The following is an 18,928-nucleotide window of genomic DNA, read 5'->3' on the forward strand; positions in this document are numbered from 1 at the left end:
AAAGTCCATAATGTGGTTTCAAAGTGTGTATTTATAAAAAATAAAACATTTTAATTGAAACTTTATTTAACTAGGCAAGTCGGTTAAGAACAAATTCTTATTTACAATGATGGCAAAACCCGGACCACGCTGGGCCAATTGTTCGCTGCCCTATGGGACTCTCAATCATGGCTAGATGCGATACAGCATGGAATCGAACCAGGGACTGTAGTGATGCCTCTTCCACTGAGATGCATTGCCTTAGACTGCTGTGCCACTTGGGAGCCCAATATGGCAAGGTAAGTGAGCCCGGATAAAAATTAACAAAGAGGGAAAGAGCGTGGACTATCCGTATCGAACTTTAAATTTATTTCCAGGCACAGGCATTACACCCCATCATAAATTGGTTTAGGCATGATTCTTCCGCACGCTGGCTGAGTATAGAGAGAAATATGGTGTCTCCTATTGCTGGCTGAGTATAGAGAGAAATATGGTGTCTCCTATTGCCCTGGAAGAGGTTGTCCCCACTGATATATCCCTTAACCAATCTAATACGATGTCTCCTATTGCCCTGGAAGAGGTGGTCTCCACTGATATATCCCTTAAACAAAACTACACTTTGGTCCCATTACTGCTCACACAATTTAAATTTGATGCAACATTTAGAAACATTGTTGCTGGGAATCGAAATGTCATGCCATGTTATCTGGAGGGTGGCCTTTTGCATCCCCCCTAATGGTCCAAATGTGGAATCCGTACCCTTGCCGAAATCATGGACAGTAATTTGAAAGACACATTACCAGGCAAATCCTTTTTTCTTCTATATTTACAACGTTGGTCAGCATCCAATGATGGGATTTATAAATAAATTATCTGGGCTCCCAAAGAAAACATCTCCCTTTTGGAAAGCTCTTATTCTGAGCGAGCCATTAAAGTATGGTACACAGATCTAATTGAATCTGAACAACCCTTTAACTGGAACAGAATATGTAAAAATATGATCTTGGCATCCCATAATCCAAACCATAAATCTATACACTTATACAGACTGTATTTGACACCAAGAAAAAGTTTTTGGATGGAATTGGCCGGAACTCCCAACTATTCACTGTGTCCCCTAAATCAGGTAAGCACATTCCTCCATATGATGTGGGACAGCCCTGCAGTTAAATGCTTTTGGGGCAAAGTGATTAAATTTCAAAGTGCATAAATGTAAATATTCCAATGCTTTGCATCTGTTACTTAACGATGATGGCCCCTTGAATCAATTAATCAGAGATGATTACTGCTGGCTCTTAGATGGCAATCACCTGACTCCCAATTTGCCAAGGGCTACAGTTACTATTAGAAGTTACTACATTATAATTAGCGACAGCGAGAATAAATGGTGCAAGTCAGGGAACAATTGAGACCTGGACAAATATACTTGACTCTGTAAAGAATAATCTCAGCTACAGCCCCACACATAGAAATAAACAATTCATAAAGCCCAACAAGCCTACAAACAATATATACAGTGCCATCAGAGTATTCATACCCCTTGACTTATTCCACATTTTATTGTTACAGCCTGAATTGAGAATGGATTAAATATATCTACACAAAATACTCCATAATGACAAAGTGAAAACATGTTTTTAGAAATCTTAGTACATTTATGTAAATGAGATCTGTGTTTCATTTTCAATAAGTAGTCACACACCTGAGTCTGAGTCATCTTGAGTATGTCTGGATCAGCTTTGAGTCATCTTGGGCATGTCTGGATCAGCTTTGAGTCATCTTGAGTATGTCTGGGTCAGCTTTGAGTCGTCTTGGGGATGTCTGGATCAGCTTTGAGTCGTCTTGGGGATGTCTGGATCAGCTTTGAGTCGTCTTGAGGATGTCTGGATCAGCTTTGAGTCGTCTTGAGCATGTCTGGATCAGCTTTGAGTCGTCTTGGGGATGTCTGGATCAGCTTTGAGGCGTCTTGGGGATGTCTGGATCAGTTTTGAGTCATCTTGGGGATGTCTGGATCAGCTTTGAGTCATCTTGAGTATGTCTGGATCAGTTTTGAGTCATCTTGAGTATGTCTGGATCAGCTTTGAGTCGTCTTGGGAATGTCTGGATCAGCTTTGCACATCTGGATTTGGGGATTTTCTCCCATTCTTCCTTGCACATTTTCTCAATCTCTGTTAAGTTAGATGGGGATCGGCCTTGAAGAGCAATCTTCAAGTTTTTCCACAGATTTTCCATGGGATTCAACTCTGGGCTTTGGCTGGGCCACTCAAGGACTTTCACATTCTTGTTCTGAATCCATTCTAGCGTTGCTTTGGCTGTATGCTTGGGGTCATTATCCTGTTGGAATGTAAATCTTCACCCCAGTCTAAGGACGTTTGCTATCTGAAGCAGGTTCTCATCAATGATTTGCTTGTATTTGGTTCCATTCATTGTTCCCTCTATCCTTACCAGACTCCCTGTCCCTGCAGCTGGAAAGCATCCCCATAGCATGATGCTGCCACCACCATACTTCACGGTAGGGATGGGGTGATGAGCTGTGCCTGATTTTCTCCAGACACAGCGCTTTGCATTCAGGCCAAAGAGTACATTTTTTTGGTTTTTTGCTCTGAGTCTTTCACGTGTCTTTATGTAAACTCCAGGCGTGCTGTCATGTGCCTTTTCTCAGGAGTGGCTTCCATCTGGTCACTCTCTGGGTAGTTCCATATTTATTTTCCATTTACCAATGATGGAGACCACTGTGCTCTTGGAAACTTTCAACACTCTAGAAATGTTTTCTAAATTATGTCCAAACAATTGAATTGGCCACAGGTGGACTCCAATCAAGTTGTCGTGACATCTCAAGGATGATCAAAGGAAATTGGGTGCACCTGAGCTCAATTTGGAGTGGCATATATTCCACATTTTGTTGTTACAGCCTGAATTCTACACACAATACCCCATAATGACAAAGTGAAAACATGTTTTCTGATATTTTAGCAAATCTATTGAAAATTAAATACAGAAATATCTAATTTACATAAGTATTCACACCCCTGAGACAATACATGTTAGAACCACCTTTGGCAGTGATAACAGTGCTCTAAGAGCGTTGCACACCTGGATTGTACAATACTTGCAAGTTGGTTGTTCATCATTGCTAGTCAGCCATTTTCAAGTCTTGACATAGATTTTCATGCTGATTTAAGTCATAACTGTAACTCGGCCACTCAGGAATATTCTATGTGGTCTTGGAAAGCAACTCCAGTGTATAGTGTCTTGTGTTTTAGGTTATTGTCCTGCTGAAAGGTGAATTTGTCTCCCAGTGTCTGTTGAAAAGCAGACTGAACCAGGTTTACTTTAAGGATTTTGCCAGTGTTTAGCTCCATTCTGTTTCTTTTTATCATAAAAAAAACCTTGTTGTCCTTGCATACCCATAACTTGATGCAGCCACCACTATGCTTCAAAATATGAATCGAGGCACTCAGTGATGTGTTGGATTTGGTCCAAACATAACGCTTTGTATTCAGGACATAATTCATTTGCCAATTGTTTTGTCAGCTTTACTTTAGTGACTTATTGGAAACAGGATGCATGTTTTGGAATATTTTTATATCTTCCTTCATTTCACTCTGTCATTCAGGTTAGTATTGTGGAGTAACTACAATGTTGTTGATCCATCCTTAGTTTTCTCCTATCACAGCCATTAAACTCTGTAACTGTTTTAAAGTCACCATTGGCCTCATGGTGAAATCCCTAAGCGGTTTCCTTCCTCTCCGGTAATTGAGTTAGGAATGACGCCTGTATCTTTGTAGTGAATGGGTGTATTGATACACCATCCAAAGTGTAATTAATAACTTCACAGTGCTCAAAGGGATTTTCAATGTCTGTTTTTTTGTTGCTGTTGTTGACCAATCTACCAATATGTGCCCTTCTTTGCTAGGCATTGGAAAACCTCCCTGGTCTTTGTGGTTGAATCTGTGTTTGAAATTCACTGAGCGACCTTACAGATAATTGTATGTGAGGGGTACAGAGATGAGGTAGTTATTTTTAAAATCTGGTTAAGTGTGCCTTGCAGGTTAAGTGTGCCTTGAATTCTAATAAATCACTGACAGTGTCACCAGCAAAGCACCCCCACACCATGAAGGCCTGATTCACACAGTCTCCTCAGAACAGTTGATGTTGAGATGTGTCTGTTACTTGAACTCTGTGAAACATTTATTTAGGCTACAATCTGAGGTGCTGTTAACTCTAATGAACTTATCCTCTGCAGCAGGTCTTCCTTTCCTGTGGCGATCCTCATGAGAGCCAGTTTCATCATAGTGATTGATGGTTTTTGCGAGTGCACTTGAAGAAACTTTCAAAGTTCTTGAAATGTTCCATTGACTGACCTTGATGTCTTAAAGTAATGATTGACTGTCATTTCTCTTTGTTTATTTGAGCTGTTCTTGCCATAATATGGACTTGGTATTTTTCCTAATAGGGCTATCTTCTGTATACCACCCCTACCTTGTCACAACACAACCGATTGGCTCAAACGCATTAATTGAAATGCATTCCAGGTGACTGCCTCATGAAGGCGGTTGAGTGCCAAAAGTGTGCAAAGCTGTCATCAAGGCAAAGGGTGGCTACTTTGAAGAATCTCAAATATAAAATATATTTTGATTTGTTTAACACTTTTTTGGTTACTACATGATTCCATGTGTGTTAATTCATAGTTCCGATGTCTCCACTATCATTCTACAATGTAGAAAATAGTAAAAATAAAGAAAAACACTTGAATGGGTAGGTGTGTCCAAACTTTTGACCGGTGCTGTATATCAGACCAGGTTTTAAGAACCTTGGCGTGATCCTGGACAACACCCTGTCGTTCTCCACTAACATCAAGGCGGTGACCCGATCCTGTAGGTTCATGCTCTACAACATTCGCAGAGTACGACCCTGCCTCACACAGGAAGCGGCGCAGGTCCTAATCCAGGCACTTGTCATCTCCCGTCTGGATTACTGCAACTCGCTGTTGGCTGGGCTCCCTGCCTGTGCCATTAAACCCCTACAACTCATCCAGAACGCCGCAGCCCGTCTGGTGTTCAACCTTCCCAAGTTCTCTCACGTCACCCCGCTCCTCCGCTCTCTCCACTGGCTTCCAGTTGAAGCTCGCATCCGCTACAAGACCATGGTGATTGCCTACGGAGCTGTGAAGGGAACGGCACCTCCATACCTTCAGGCTCTGATCAGGCCCTACACCCAAACAAGGGCACTGCGTTCATCCACCACTGGCCTGCTGGCCCCCCTACCTCTGAGGAAGCACAGTTCCCGCTCAGCCCAGTCAAAACTGTTCGCTGCTCTGGCACCCCAATGGTGGAACAAGCTCCCTCACGACGCCAGGACAGCGGAGTCAATCACCACCTTCCGGAGACACCTGAAACCCCACCTCTTTAAGGAATACCTAGGATAGGATAAAGTAATCCTTCTAACCCCCCCCCCCCTTAAAAGATTTAGATGCACTATTGTAAAGTGGTTGTTCCACTTGATATCATAAGGTGAATGCACCATTTTGTAAGTCGCTATGGATAAGAGCGTCTGCTTAATGACTTAAATGTAATGTAAATGTAATGTAAATGTTTTGTTCTACAGTAAGTAGGGATGTAGAATGTGTCTAAATTGACAATGAGATAAAGTACAGCCTTGATATTCTTCTGAGGATATGCTTCTGCCAGCCTGAAGCCATTATTTATTTAGTCTAGAGAGAATCTGGTTTCTCCTCTGCATTCAACTTTCAACACTAGCCTGATATGTTTTAGAAGTTAGTTTTAGTTTGCTCCACAGAACGTGTAGATCAGGACTGTTTTGATCTACGTTAACTGATCTCCTACCAGATCTCCCAGGTGATAAATGAAACATTACACACGCGCCCAACCCATAGGGCTGACTGTCAGTCAACCTCACAGCCAGTCGTCTCCTGAGGACACTCCCCTGTGTAGTGGCAAAATGGAAGTCCCAGCGCTCCTGCCAGCATTGCTTCCTTTCATTTCCATCATGGAATTCCACCCTGGCTAGCGTGTGCCACGCCGCCTCCAGTAACATCAGACAGACGGTGCCTGTGGATCCCACCTCTGTGGGCGCCGCCACTCTCCTGCTCTCATCCCTGTTCATCATCACACACCAGCGGGGAGTTCTTACAAGATGCTCCTCCATAAGCCCTACTGACTTCCCTAGTCTCATCTCTTGTGTGTGCTGAAAATATACCACTGGATTCAGAAGATCCCCTCTGTGTTGCTTAGCTAATGCTGTTAGAAATACAGATTGTGATGGGCAAGTCACTGCTTGAAAATTATGAATAAATTCCTGTTTTGACAATATATTACACAAATGGATTTGTTAGCAATCCTCTTTTCAGATTAAAAAAAAAAAATCTATACAGTATGCCTCAAACACGTATCACATTGAAACATGGAACTGTGGCCTACATCCATGAGGGATTGGAATTAGAGCTCCTGTGTTACTTAGGATGGTTGGTCGTCAGGGGGTTGAGAAGAGTTCATGACCTCTACAAGAGCTACTCCGTCTTCAAACACCATAAACAGAGTTTGAGTGAAACAGTATATTTTTAGAATATGGAAAAGGCTGAAGTGTTTGTCCGTCTTGGGCTAGCTCTTTGAACAGGTGTGTTACAGGAGCTGAATACATTGTGGATCACCTACAGAAGGGGTAACCTCAGTTCGGTGCTTTGTGGATCACCTACAGGAGGGGGTAACCTCAGTTCAGTGCTTTGTGGATCACCTACAGGAGGGGGTAACCTCAGTTCAGTGCTTTGTGGATCACCCACAGGAGGAGCGTAGCTTCAGGTTCAGTGCTTTGTGGATCACCTACAGGAGGGGGTAACCTCAGGTTCAGTGCTTTGTGGATCACCTACAGGAGGGGGTAACCTCAGTTCAGTACTTTGTGGATCACCCACAGGAGGGGGTAACCTCAGTTCAGTGCTTTGTGGATCACCCACAGGAGGGGGTAACCTCAGTTCAGTGCTTTGTGGATCACCTACAGGAGGGGGTAACCTCAGTTCAGTGCTTTGTGGATCACCCACAGGAGGGGGTAGCTTCAGGTTCAGTGCTTTGTGGATCACCTACAGGAGGGGGTAACCTCAGTTCAGTGCTTTGTGGATCACCCACAGGAGGGGGTAGCCTCAGGTTCAGTTCTTTGTGGATCACCTACAGGAGGGGGTAACCTCAGGTTCAGTGCTTTGTGGATCACCCACAGGAGGAGGTAGCCTCAGGTTCAGTGTTTTGTGGATCACCCACAGGAGGGGTTAACCTCAGGTTTTGTGCTTTGCAAGAGTTGTGTTCAAAGAACTGAACTTAACTAATTGGGTTTGACTTTCATTTGTCATTCATGTGCATTTTCTTCCTGCTTAGGGTCCTGAGCTATACAGCCAACCAAATATTATCTCACTGTGCAATTATCAGCAGCACACATAAAACACGCATCAGACAGTTTGAAGTCTGTGATGGAACTAAACCAAACCAAATATTAATCACACTTGGCAAAATTAGCAAGCACAGGAATAATATGAATAATTAATGATTTTAGGATAATGGTTTTGCTGACAAACATACAACAAATATGTTTTCTTTGGCAATCATGTTTCTCTCAGACCTAGGAGCACAGGGAAGCAGTTAGCAATCGCTGTGAAGCATGTTTTTCTCAGACCTAGGAGCACAGGGAAGCAGTTAGCAATCACTGTGAAGCATGTTTCTCTCAGACCTAGGAACACAGGGAAGCCGTTATAAGTGATATAAGATACTTCACCTTCTACAGAAAAGTACTTTCTCTGCCAGCTTTTCCCCAGTGTCATCAGCCTCCATCCTTCTCATAGACAAAAGAGAAAGGCTGGATAAATGCACTGACCAAATTAATATGCAGAGTAATCAGTATAGCCTCTAGCGGGGTGCGTACTGCCATATCAACAAAGTAAATCAAGCCCTCTCTTGATGACCTGTCTGCATAGACCAGGGGTGTCAAACAAATTTTCTCCACAGGAGCGCATTCGTTCTTCCCCGAGGTCCGATGGGCCACATTTATAATGTTATACTTCCTCGCCGTCAAATTTTGCATGAACATAAAATAAAAATGTATGCTCCCTGACTGTCTAGCTTTCGTTTCTATGACTGTTAGCAAGCTGGACAGAGTGAAGAGGCTATAAATATAGGTATATTATCATTTCTACAACATTTTCCTGAGGGAAAACTACTCAAACCACCCGCAGGCCAGATTGAATGAGCCTTGAGTTTGACACGTGGCATAGACTATCCCTTGGCTAATGATGAGCAGACTGCATAGACTATCCCTTGGCTAATGATGAGCAGTCTGCATAGACTATCCCTTGGCTAATTATGAGCAGTCTGTATAGACTATCCCTTGGCTAATTATGAGCAGTCTGCATAGACTATCCCTTGGCTAATGATGAGCAGACTGCATAGACTATCCCTTGGCTAATTATGAGCAGTCTGCATAGACTATCCCTTGGCTAATGATGAGCAGTCTGCATAGACTATCCCTTGGCTAATGATGAGCAGAATGCATAGACTATCCCTTGGCTAATGATGAGCAGACTGCATAGACTATCCCTTGGCTAATGATGAGCAGTCTGCATAGACTATCCCTTGGCTAATAATGAGCAGACTGCATAGACTATCCCTTGGCTAATGATGAGCAGTCTGCATAGACTATCCCTTGGCTAATAATGAGCAGAATGCATAGACTATCCCTTGGCTAATGATGAGTAGACTGCATAGACTATCCCTTGGCTAATGATGAGCAGACTGAACAGACATCAGAGTATTAGTAGACCCTTCCGTCTCTGCCCATATCGTCTGGTTGCTTCCGGCGATGTACCAATGCTCCAGCTGTTGCCTAGTTTACGTTGCTACAAGGTCTGGGATATCTGAGACTACTCCCCAGAGGAGTCTACTGCCCAGAGGAGACTACTCCCCAGAGGAGACTACTGCTCAGAGGAGACTACTGCCCAGAGAAGACTACTCCCCAGAGGAGACTACTCCCCAGAGGAGACTACTGCTCAGAGGAGACTATCAATCAATCAGTCAAATGTATTTATAAAGCGCTTTTTACATCAGCCGATGTCACAAAGTGCCAGAAACCCAGCCTAAAAACCCAAACTGCAAGCAATACAGATGTAGAAGCACGGTGGCTAGGAAAATCTCCCTAGAAAGGTCGGAACCTAGGAAGAAACCTAGAGAGGAACCAGGCTCTGAGGGGTGGCCAGTCCTCTTCTGGCTGTGCCGGGTGGAGATTATAACAGAACATGGCCAAGATGTTCAAACGTTCATAGATGACCAGCAGGGTCAGATAATAATAATCACAGTGGTTGTAGAGGGTGCAACAGGTCAGCACCTCAGGAGTAAATGTCAGTTGGCTTTTCATAGCCGATCATTCAGAGTTAGAGACAGCAGGTGCGGTAGAGAGAGAGTCAAAAACAGCAGGTCCGGGACAAGGTAGCACGTCCGGTGAACAGGTCAAGGTTCCATAGCCGCAGGCAGAACAGTTGAAACTGTGCAGCAGCATGACCAGGTGGACTGGGCACAGCAAAGAGTCATCAGGCCAGGTATTCCTGGGGCATGGTCCTAGGGCTTAGGTCCTCCGAGAGAGAGAGAGAGAGAGAGAGAGAGAGAGAGAGAGAGAGAGAGAGAGAGAGAAAGAGAAAGCGAGATAGAGAGAGAATTAGAGGGAGCATACTTAAATTCACACAGGACACAGGATAAGACTTGAGAAATACTCCAGATATAACAGACTAACCCTAGCCCCTGGACACAAACTACTGCAGCATAAAAACTGGAGGCTGAGACAGGAGGGGTCGGGAGACAATGTGGCCCTGTCCGACGATATCCCCGGACAGGGCCAAACAGGCAGGATATAACCCCACCCACTTTGCCAAAGCACAGCCCCCACACCACCAGAGGGATATCTTCAACCACCAACCTACTACCCTGAGACAAGGCTGAGTATTGCCCACGAAGATCTCACCCACGGCACAAACCCGAGGGGGGCGCCAACCCGGACCGGAAGATCACATCAGTGAATCAACCCACTCAAGGGATGCACCCCTCCTACTGCCCAGAGTGAACCTTGTGTTGCTTCACGACAGACTGCTGTGTTAGCCTTCCAATGCAGCATGGATGCTGTCTGTTGATTTGTTTAGTGTGTCTCTTAGTGGACCCAATGGCACATTATGTCATATTCTGGTATAGTCTCATATAGTCTGGCATACTCTGGCATAGTCTGGCAAAGTCTGTCATAGTCTGGCATAGTCTGGCATAGTCTGATATAGCCTGTTATAGTCTGGCATAGCCTGGTGTAGCCTGGCATAGTCTGTCATAGTCTTGTCACAGTCTGGTATAGTCTGGCATACTCTGGCATAGTCTGGCATAGTCTGGTATAGCCTGTTATAGTCTGGCATAGCCTGGCATAGTCTGTCATAGTCTTGTCGTAGTCTTGTCATATTCTTGGCATGGTCTTGTCATAGACTGGCATAGTCTTGTCATAGTCTTGTCATAGTCTGGCGTAGTCTTGTCATAATCTTGTCATAGTCTTGTCATAGTCTTGTCATAGTCTGGCATAGTCTTGTCATAGTCTTGTCATAGTCTTGTCATTGTCTTATGAAAGTCTTGTCTTAGTCTTTCATAGTCTTTCATAGTCTGGCATAGACTGGTCATAGTCTTGTCGTAGTCTTGGCATAGTCTTATATAGTCTTGTCATAGTCGTGTCATAGTCTTGTCATAGTCTGACAGTCTTGGCATTGTCTGACATAGTCTTGGCAATGTCTTGGCATTGTCTTGGCATAGTCTTGTCATAGTCTTGTCGTAATCTTGTCATAGTCTGGCTTAGTCTGGCGTGGTCTTTCATAGTCTGGCATATTCTAGCATAGTCTTGTCATAGTCTTGTCATAGTCTGGCATAGTCTTGTCATAGTCTTTCGTAGTCTGATATAGACTTGTCGTAGTCTTGTCATAGTCTTGTCATAGTCTGGCATAGTCTTGTCATAGTTCTGTCATAGTCTTGTCATAGTCTTGCATAGTATGGCATAGTCTTGTCATAGTCTGGCATAGTCCTTGTCATTGTCTTGTCATAGTCTGGCGTAGTCTGGCATAGTCTTGTCATAGTCTGGTGTAGTCTCGCATAGTCTTGTCATAGTCTTGTCATAGTCTGGCATAGTTTTGTCATTGTCTGGCATAGTCTGGCATAGTCTTTCATTGTCTGACATGGTCTTGTCATAGTCTGGTATAGTCTTTTCATAGTCTTGGCAAAGTCTGGCATAGTCTTGTCATAGTCTTGGCATAGTCTTGGCATAGTCTTGGCATAGTCTGTCATAGTCTGGCATAGTCTTGGCATAGTCTGTCATAGTCTTGTCATAGTCTTGACATAGTCTTGACATAGTCTTGACATACTCTTATATAGTCTTATATAGTCTTGTCATAGTCTTGTCATAGTCTTGTCATAGTCTTGTCATAGTCTGACATAGTCTTGGCATAGTTTGACATAGTCTTGGCATAGTCTTGGCATTGTCTTGGCATAGTCTTGGCATTGTCTTGGCATAGTCTGGCTTAGTCTGGCGTGGTCTTTCATAGTCTAGCATAGTCTTGTCATAGTCTTGTCATAGTCTGGCATAGTCTTCTCATAGTCTTGTCATAGTCTTGTCATAGTCTTGGCATAGTCTTGGCATAGTCTTGTCATAGTCTTGTCATAGTCTTGTCATAGTTTTGTCATAGTCTTGTCATAGTATGGCATAGTATGGCATAGTCTGGCATAGTCCTTGTCATTGTCTTGTCATAGTCTGGCATAGTCTGGCATAGTCTTGTCATAGTCTTGTCATAGTCTGGTGTAGTCTGCCATAGTCTTGTCATAGTCTTATCATAGTCTGGCATAGTCTTGTCATAGTCTTGTCATAGACTTTCATGGTCTGGCATAGTCTGGCATGGTCTGGCATAATCTTGTCATAGTCTTTCATTGTCTGACATGGTCTTGTCATAGTCTGGTATAGTCTTTTCATAGTCTTGGCAAAGTCTGTCATAGTCTTGGCATAGTCTTGGCATAGTCTTGTCATAGTCTTGACATAGTCTTGACATAGTCTTGACATAGTCTTGGCATACTCTTATATAGTCTTATATAGTCTTGTTGTAGTCTTGTCATAGTCTTGTCATAGTCTGACATAGTCTTGGCATAGTTTGACATAGTCTTGGCATAGTCTGGCTTAGTCTGGCGTGGTCTTGTCATAGTCTTGTCATAGTCTTGTCATAGTTTTGTCATAGTCTTGTCATAGTATGGCATAGTCTGGCATAGTCCTTGTCATTGTCTTGTCATAGTCTGGCATAGTCTGGCATAGTCTTGTCATAGTCTTGTCATAGTCTGGTGTAGTCTGCCATAGTCTTGTCATAGTCTTATCATAGTCTGGCATAGTCTTGTCATAGTCTTGTCATAGACTTTCATGGTCTGGCATAGTCTGGCACGGTCTGGCATAGTCTTTTCATAGTCTTGGCATAGTCTTGTCATTGTCTGGCATAGTCTGGCATAGTCTGGCATAGTCTGGCATAATCTTGTCATAGTCTTTCATTGTCTGACATGGTGTTGTCATAGTCTTGTCATAGTCTTTCATTGTCTGTCATAGTCTGGCATAGTCTGGCATAGTCTTGTCATAGTATTGGCATAGTCTTGTTATAGTCTTTCATAGTCTGGCATAGTCTGTCATAGTCTGGCATAGTCTGTCATAGTCTGTCATAGTCTAGCATTGTTTGTCATAGTCTGGTATAGTCTGTCATAGTTTGGTATAGTACTGTCATAGTCTTGTCATAGTCTGGTATAGTATTTTCATAGTCTTGGCATAGTCTTGTCATAGTCTGGTATAGTATTGTCATAGTCTTGGCATAGTCTTGTCATAGTCTGTCATAGTCTGGCATAGTCTCTCATAGTCTGTCATTGTCTGGCAAAGTCTGTCACAGTCTGTCATAGTCTGTCATAGTCTGTCATAGTCTGGCATAGTTTGGTATAGTCTGTCATAGTCTGGCATAGTACTGTCATAGTCTTGTCATAGTCTGGTATAGTATTGTCATAGTCTTGGCATAGTCTTGTCATAGTATTGTCATAGTCTTGGCAAAGTCTGGCATAGTCTTGACATAGTCTTGACATAGTCTTTCATTGTCTGACATGGTCTTGTCATAGTCTGGTATAGTCTTTTCATAGTCTTGGCAAAGTCTGGCATAGTCTTGTCATAGTCTTGGCATTGTCTTGACATAGTCTTGACATAGTCTTGACATAGTCTTGGCATAGTCTTATATAGTCTTATATAGTCTTGTTGTAGTCTTGTCATAGTCTTGTCATAGTCTTGTCATAGTCTGACATAGTCTTGGCATAGTTTGACAAAGTCTTGGCATAGTCTTGGCATTGTCTTGGCATAGTCTGGCTTAGTCTGGCGTGGTCTTTCATAGTCTGGCATAGTCTAGCATAGTCTTGTCATAGTCTTGTCATAGTCTGGCATAGTCTAGCATAGTCTTGTCATAGTCTTGTCATAGTCTTGGCATAGTCTTGGCATAGGCTTGTCATAGTCTTGTCATAGTTTTGTCATAGTCTTGTCATAGTATGGCATAGTCCTTGTCATTGTCTTGTCATAGTCTTTCATAGTCTGGCATAGTCTTGCCATAGTCTTGTCATAGTCTGGTGTAGTCTGCCATAGTCTTGTCATAGTCTTATCATAGTCTGGCATAGTCTTGTCATAGTCTTGTCATAGTCTTGTCATAGTCTGGCATAGTCTTTTCATAGTCTTGGCATAGTCTTGTCATTGTCTGGCATAGTCTGGCATAGTCTGGCATAGTCTAGCATAATCTTGTCATAGTCTTTCATTGTCTGACATGGTATTGTCATAGTCTTGTCATAGTCTTTCATTGTCTGTCATAGTCTGGCATAGTCTGGCATAGTCTTGTCATAGATAGTATTGGCATAGTCTTGTTATAGTCTTTCATAGTCTGGCATAGTCTGGCATAGTCTGCCATAGTCTGGCATAGTCTGTCATAGTCTGTCATAGTCTAGCATTGTTTGTCATAGTCTGGTATAGTCTGTCATAATCTGGCATAGTCTCTCATAGTCTGTCATTGTCTGGCAAAGTCTGTCACAGTCTGGCATAGTTTGGTATAGACTGTCATAGTTTGGTATAGTACTGTCATAGTCTTGTCATAGTCTGGTATAGTATTGTCATAGTCTTGGCATAGTCTTGTCATAGTCTGGTATAGTATTGTCATAGTCTTGGCATAGTCTTGTCATAGTCTTTCATTGTCTTGTCATAGAATGGTATGGTGTATCTACTGTATAGTAGGGTATGGTGTATCTGCTGTATAGTAGGGTATGGTGTATCTACTGTATTGTAGTGTATGGTGTATCTACTCTATAGAATGGTATGGTGTATCTACTGTATTGTAGTGTATGGTGTATCTACTCTATAGAATGGTATGGTGTATCTACTGTATAGTAGGGTATGGTGTATCTACTGTAGAGAATGGTATGGTGTATCTACTGTATAATAGGGTATGGTGTATCTGCTGTATAGTAGGGTATGGTGTATCTACTGTATAGAAGGGTATGGTGTATCTACTGTATAGAAGGGTATGGTGTATCTACTGTGTAGTAGGGTATGGTGTATCTACTGTGTAGTAGGGTATGGTGTATCTACTGTATAGAATGGTATGGTGTATCTACTGTATTGTAGGGTATGGTGTATCTACTGTATAGTAGGGTATGGTGTATCTACTGTATAGTAGGGTATGGTGTATCTACTGTATAGAACGGTATGGTGTATTGTAATGGCAATTATATGATTAAAGGTTTCACTAAATGATTTCACTCAGAAACCATATAACCTGTTGAAATGTATTCGAAATTATAAGGCTATAATAATGGGTAAAAACTATATTCCAATACTGTGTGTGAGTAAGACACTGTTACTATTTCAAAATGAACAGGGCATAGTTGATAAGACGACCTTGTGAGAGGAACAGGAACAGGGCCTCCCTAAGTTAGGGAGGGAAACAACTGCCCGAAAACGGCTGGCAAAAGATAAGGTGTCACGTCCTGGCCAGTATATAAGGTTAATTGTTTTGTAGTTTGGTCAGGGCGTGGCAGGGGGTATTTGTTTTATGTGGTTCGGGGTGGTGTGTTTGTGTAAAGGGTGTTTGATTTAGTAATTCCGGGTTTTGGTTTATGTTTAGTTAATTCTATGGTTAGTCTAGGTTGTGTGTTTCTATGTTTGGTTGATTGGGGTTGGGACTCTCAGTTGAAGGCAGGTGTTGTCTATCTGCCTTTGATTGAGAGTCCCATATATTAGGGTGTGTTTGTATGTGTGATTTGTGGGTGATTATGCTGTGTATAGCCTTGTGCCTTACCAGACTGTTTATTTGTCGAGTGTTCGTTTTTGGTGTTTTGTTATTTTGTATGTTCATTTTTGAGATTAATTAAAAATCAAGATGAGCATTCACGTACCTGCTGCGTTTTGGTCCACATTTTCTGATGACGATTTCGCATTATCGTCAGAAGACGAAGACAACAATTGTGACAGAATCACCCACCACCAAAGGACCAAGCAGCAGAGGAAGGAGCAGACGGAGTTCGAGTTGGACTGGCGGGAGAAGTGGACTTGGGAGGAAGTTCTGGACGGGGCCGGACCTTGGCACCAGGCTGGGGATTATCGACGCCCGCAGTGGGAAATTGAGGCAGCCAAGGCAGAGAGGCGGTGGTACGAGGCCAAGTACGCGCTGAAGGAGAAGCACGAGAGGCACCCCCAAGAAAATTTTGGGGGGGGCACACGGGTAGTTTGGCTAGGCGTAAGAAGAGCCGGAAGCTAGCTACTCGTGGTTATATGGAGGAGCGTATGGGGTGGAGAGCGCTATGTTTCGCTGAGGAGCGCACTATCTCACCCATACGCACGCACAGTCCGGTGCGCGTTATTCCAGCCCCTCGCAGGTGCCGTGCTAGAGCGGGCATCCAGCCTGGTAGGAGGATGCCTGCGCAGCGCATCTGGTCGCCGGTACGCCTCCGAGGACCAGGCTACCCAACTCCCGCTCTACGCACGGCTACCATCAGGCCCCTGCACAGCCCAGTCTGCCCTGTACGAGCACCCCGCTCGTACAGGGCTACTAGTTCCATCCAGCCAAGGCGGGTTGTGCAGGAGGTAAGATCTAGACCGGCTGTGCGCCTCCATAGCCCTGGGTTTCCAGCTCCTGTCTCCCGTGCGGACCCGGAAGTGCGTCAACCCAGTCCGACTCGTCCTGTTCCCGCTCCCCGCACTAGCCTGGAGGTGCGTGTACATAATCTGGTAAGCCCAGTACCAGCACCACGCACCAGGCTACAAGTGCGTCAACCCAGCCTCGCCAGTCAACAGTCTTCATCAGAGCTGCCCGCCAGTCAACAGTCTTCATCAGAGCTGCCCGCCAGTCAACAGTCATCATCAGAGCTGCCCGCCAGTCAACAGTCATCATCAGAGCTGCCCGCCAGTCAACAGTCATCGTCAGAGCTGCCCGCCAGTCAACAGTCATCATCAGAGCTGCCCGCCAGTCAACCGTCATCGTCAGAGCTGCCCGCCAGTCAACAGTCATCGTCAGAGCTGCCCGCCAGTCAACAGTCATCGTCAGAGCTGCCCGCCAGTCAACAGTCGTCAGAGCTGCCCGCCAGTCAACAGTCGTCAGAGCTGCCCGCCAGTCAACAGTCGTCAGAGCTGCCCGCCAGTCAACAGTCGTCAGAGCTGCCCGCCAGTCAACAGTCGCCAGAGAGGTCAGACTGCGCTGAACTGCCGGAGTGGCCAGACTGCGCTGAACTGCCGGAGTGGCCAGACTGCGCTGAACTGCCGGAGTGGCCAGACTGCGCTGAACTGCCGGAGTGGCCAGACTGCGCTGAACTGCCGGAGTGGCCAGACTGCGCTGAACTGCCGGAGTGGCCAGACTGCGCTGAACTGCCGGAGTGGCCAGACTGCGCTGAACTGCCGGAGTGGCCAGACTGCGCTGAACTGCCGGAGTGGCCAGACTGCCCTGAACTGCCGGAGTGGCCCGAGTGGCCAGACTGCCCAGACTGTCCCGAATTGCCAGACTGCCCAGACTGTCCCGAATTGCCAGACTGCCCAGACTGTCCCGAATTGCCAGACTGCCCAGACTGTCCCGAATTGCCAGACTGCCCAGACTCTCCCGAATTGCCAGACTGCCCCGACTGCCCCCCGGCGATGCCAGACTGGCCCGACTGCCCCTCGGCGATGCCAGAGTGGCCCGACAGCCTGGAACGGCCGGAACCAGAGCCACCTCCAGAAATAGGTGGGTTGGGGAGGGGGGGTGTAGCACAGTGCCGTCGTTGACGGCAGCCACCCTCCCTTCCCTCCCTTTAGAAAAGGGGACTTTTGTTGGTGTTGCTTGGGGTTATTTTTTTGTTAAGGTGCTTCTGGGGTAGCACCTTTAAGGGGGGGTACTGTCACGTCCTGGCCAGTATATAAGGTTAATTGTTTTGTAGTTTGGTCAGGGCGTGGCAGGGGGTATTTGTTTTATGTGGTTCGGGGTGGTGTGTTTGTGTAAAGGGTGTTTGATTTAGTAATTCCGGGTTTTGGTTTATGTTTAGTTAATTCTATGGTTAGTCTAGGTTGTGTGTTTCTATGTTTGGTTGATTGGGGTTGGGACTCTCAGTTGAAGGCAGGTGTTGTCTATCTGCCTTTGATTGAGAGTCCCATATATTAGGGTGTGTTTGTATGTGTGATTTGTGGGTGATTATTCTGTGTATAGCCTTGTGCCTTACCAGACTGTTTATTTGTCGAGTGTTCGTTTTTGGTGTTTTGTTATTTTGTATGTTCATTTTTGAGATTAATTAAAAATCAAGATGAGCATTCACGTACCTGCTGCGTTTTGGTCCACATTTTCTGATGACGATTTCGCATTATCGTCAGAAGACGAAGACAACAACTGTGACATAAGGAGACAGGTGGTCTGGGTACTGTGGAAAAATACAGCCACCTAAAGCTGGGTGGAGTTCTCTACTGGTGTTAGTTTATTTGTGTGTGTGTGTGTGTGTGTGGTAATATAAAAGGCTGTGTGCATTGTATGAATTGGAGAACTCTCATAAATAAACGTTTTGACCCTTGTAGGCTGGGTCTCCGTCTGCGTCATTCACTCTGGTGGGGCAGACTGAGTAGTTTCATTGAAGTTCGGTTTAAGAACATTGATAACTTAATTCACGTAACATGTATCTTCTGTGTAGTAGGGTATGGTGTATCTACTGTATAGAATGGTATGGTGTATCTACTGTATTGTAGGGTATGGTGTATCTACTGTATTGTAGGGAATGGTGTATCTACTGTATAGAAGGGTGTGGTGTATCTACTGTATAGAACGGTATGGTGTATCTACTGTATTGTAGGGTGTGGTGTATCTACTGTATTGTAGTGTATGGTGTATCTACTGTATAGAAGGGTATGGTGTATCTACTTTATAGAAGGGTATGGTGTATCTACTGTATTGTAGGGTATGGTGTACCTACTGTATAGAAGGGTATGGTATATCTACTGTATTGTAGGGTATGGTGTACCTACTGTATAGAAGGGTATGGTGTATCTACTGTATTGTAGGGTATGGTGTATCTACTGTATAGAAGGGTATGGTGTATCTACTGTATAGTAGGGTATGGTGTATCTACTGTATAGAAGGGTGTGGTGTATCTACTGTATAGAACGGTATGGTGTATCTACTGTATAGAAGGGTGTGGTGTATCTACTGTATAGAACGGTATGGTGTATCTACTGTATTGTAGGGTGTGGTGTATCTACTGTATAGAACAGTATAGTGTGTCTACTGTATAGAATGGTATGGTGTATCTACTGTATTGTAGGGTATGGTGTATCTAGTGTATTGTAGGGTATGGTGTATCTACTGTATTGTAGGGTATTGTGTATCTACTGT

The sequence above is a fragment of the Salmo salar genome, chromosome ssa26, assembly GCF_905237065.1.
Source record: "Salmo salar chromosome ssa26, Ssal_v3.1, whole genome shotgun sequence".
NCBI lineage: Eukaryota > Metazoa > Chordata > Actinopteri > Salmoniformes > Salmonidae > Salmo > Salmo salar.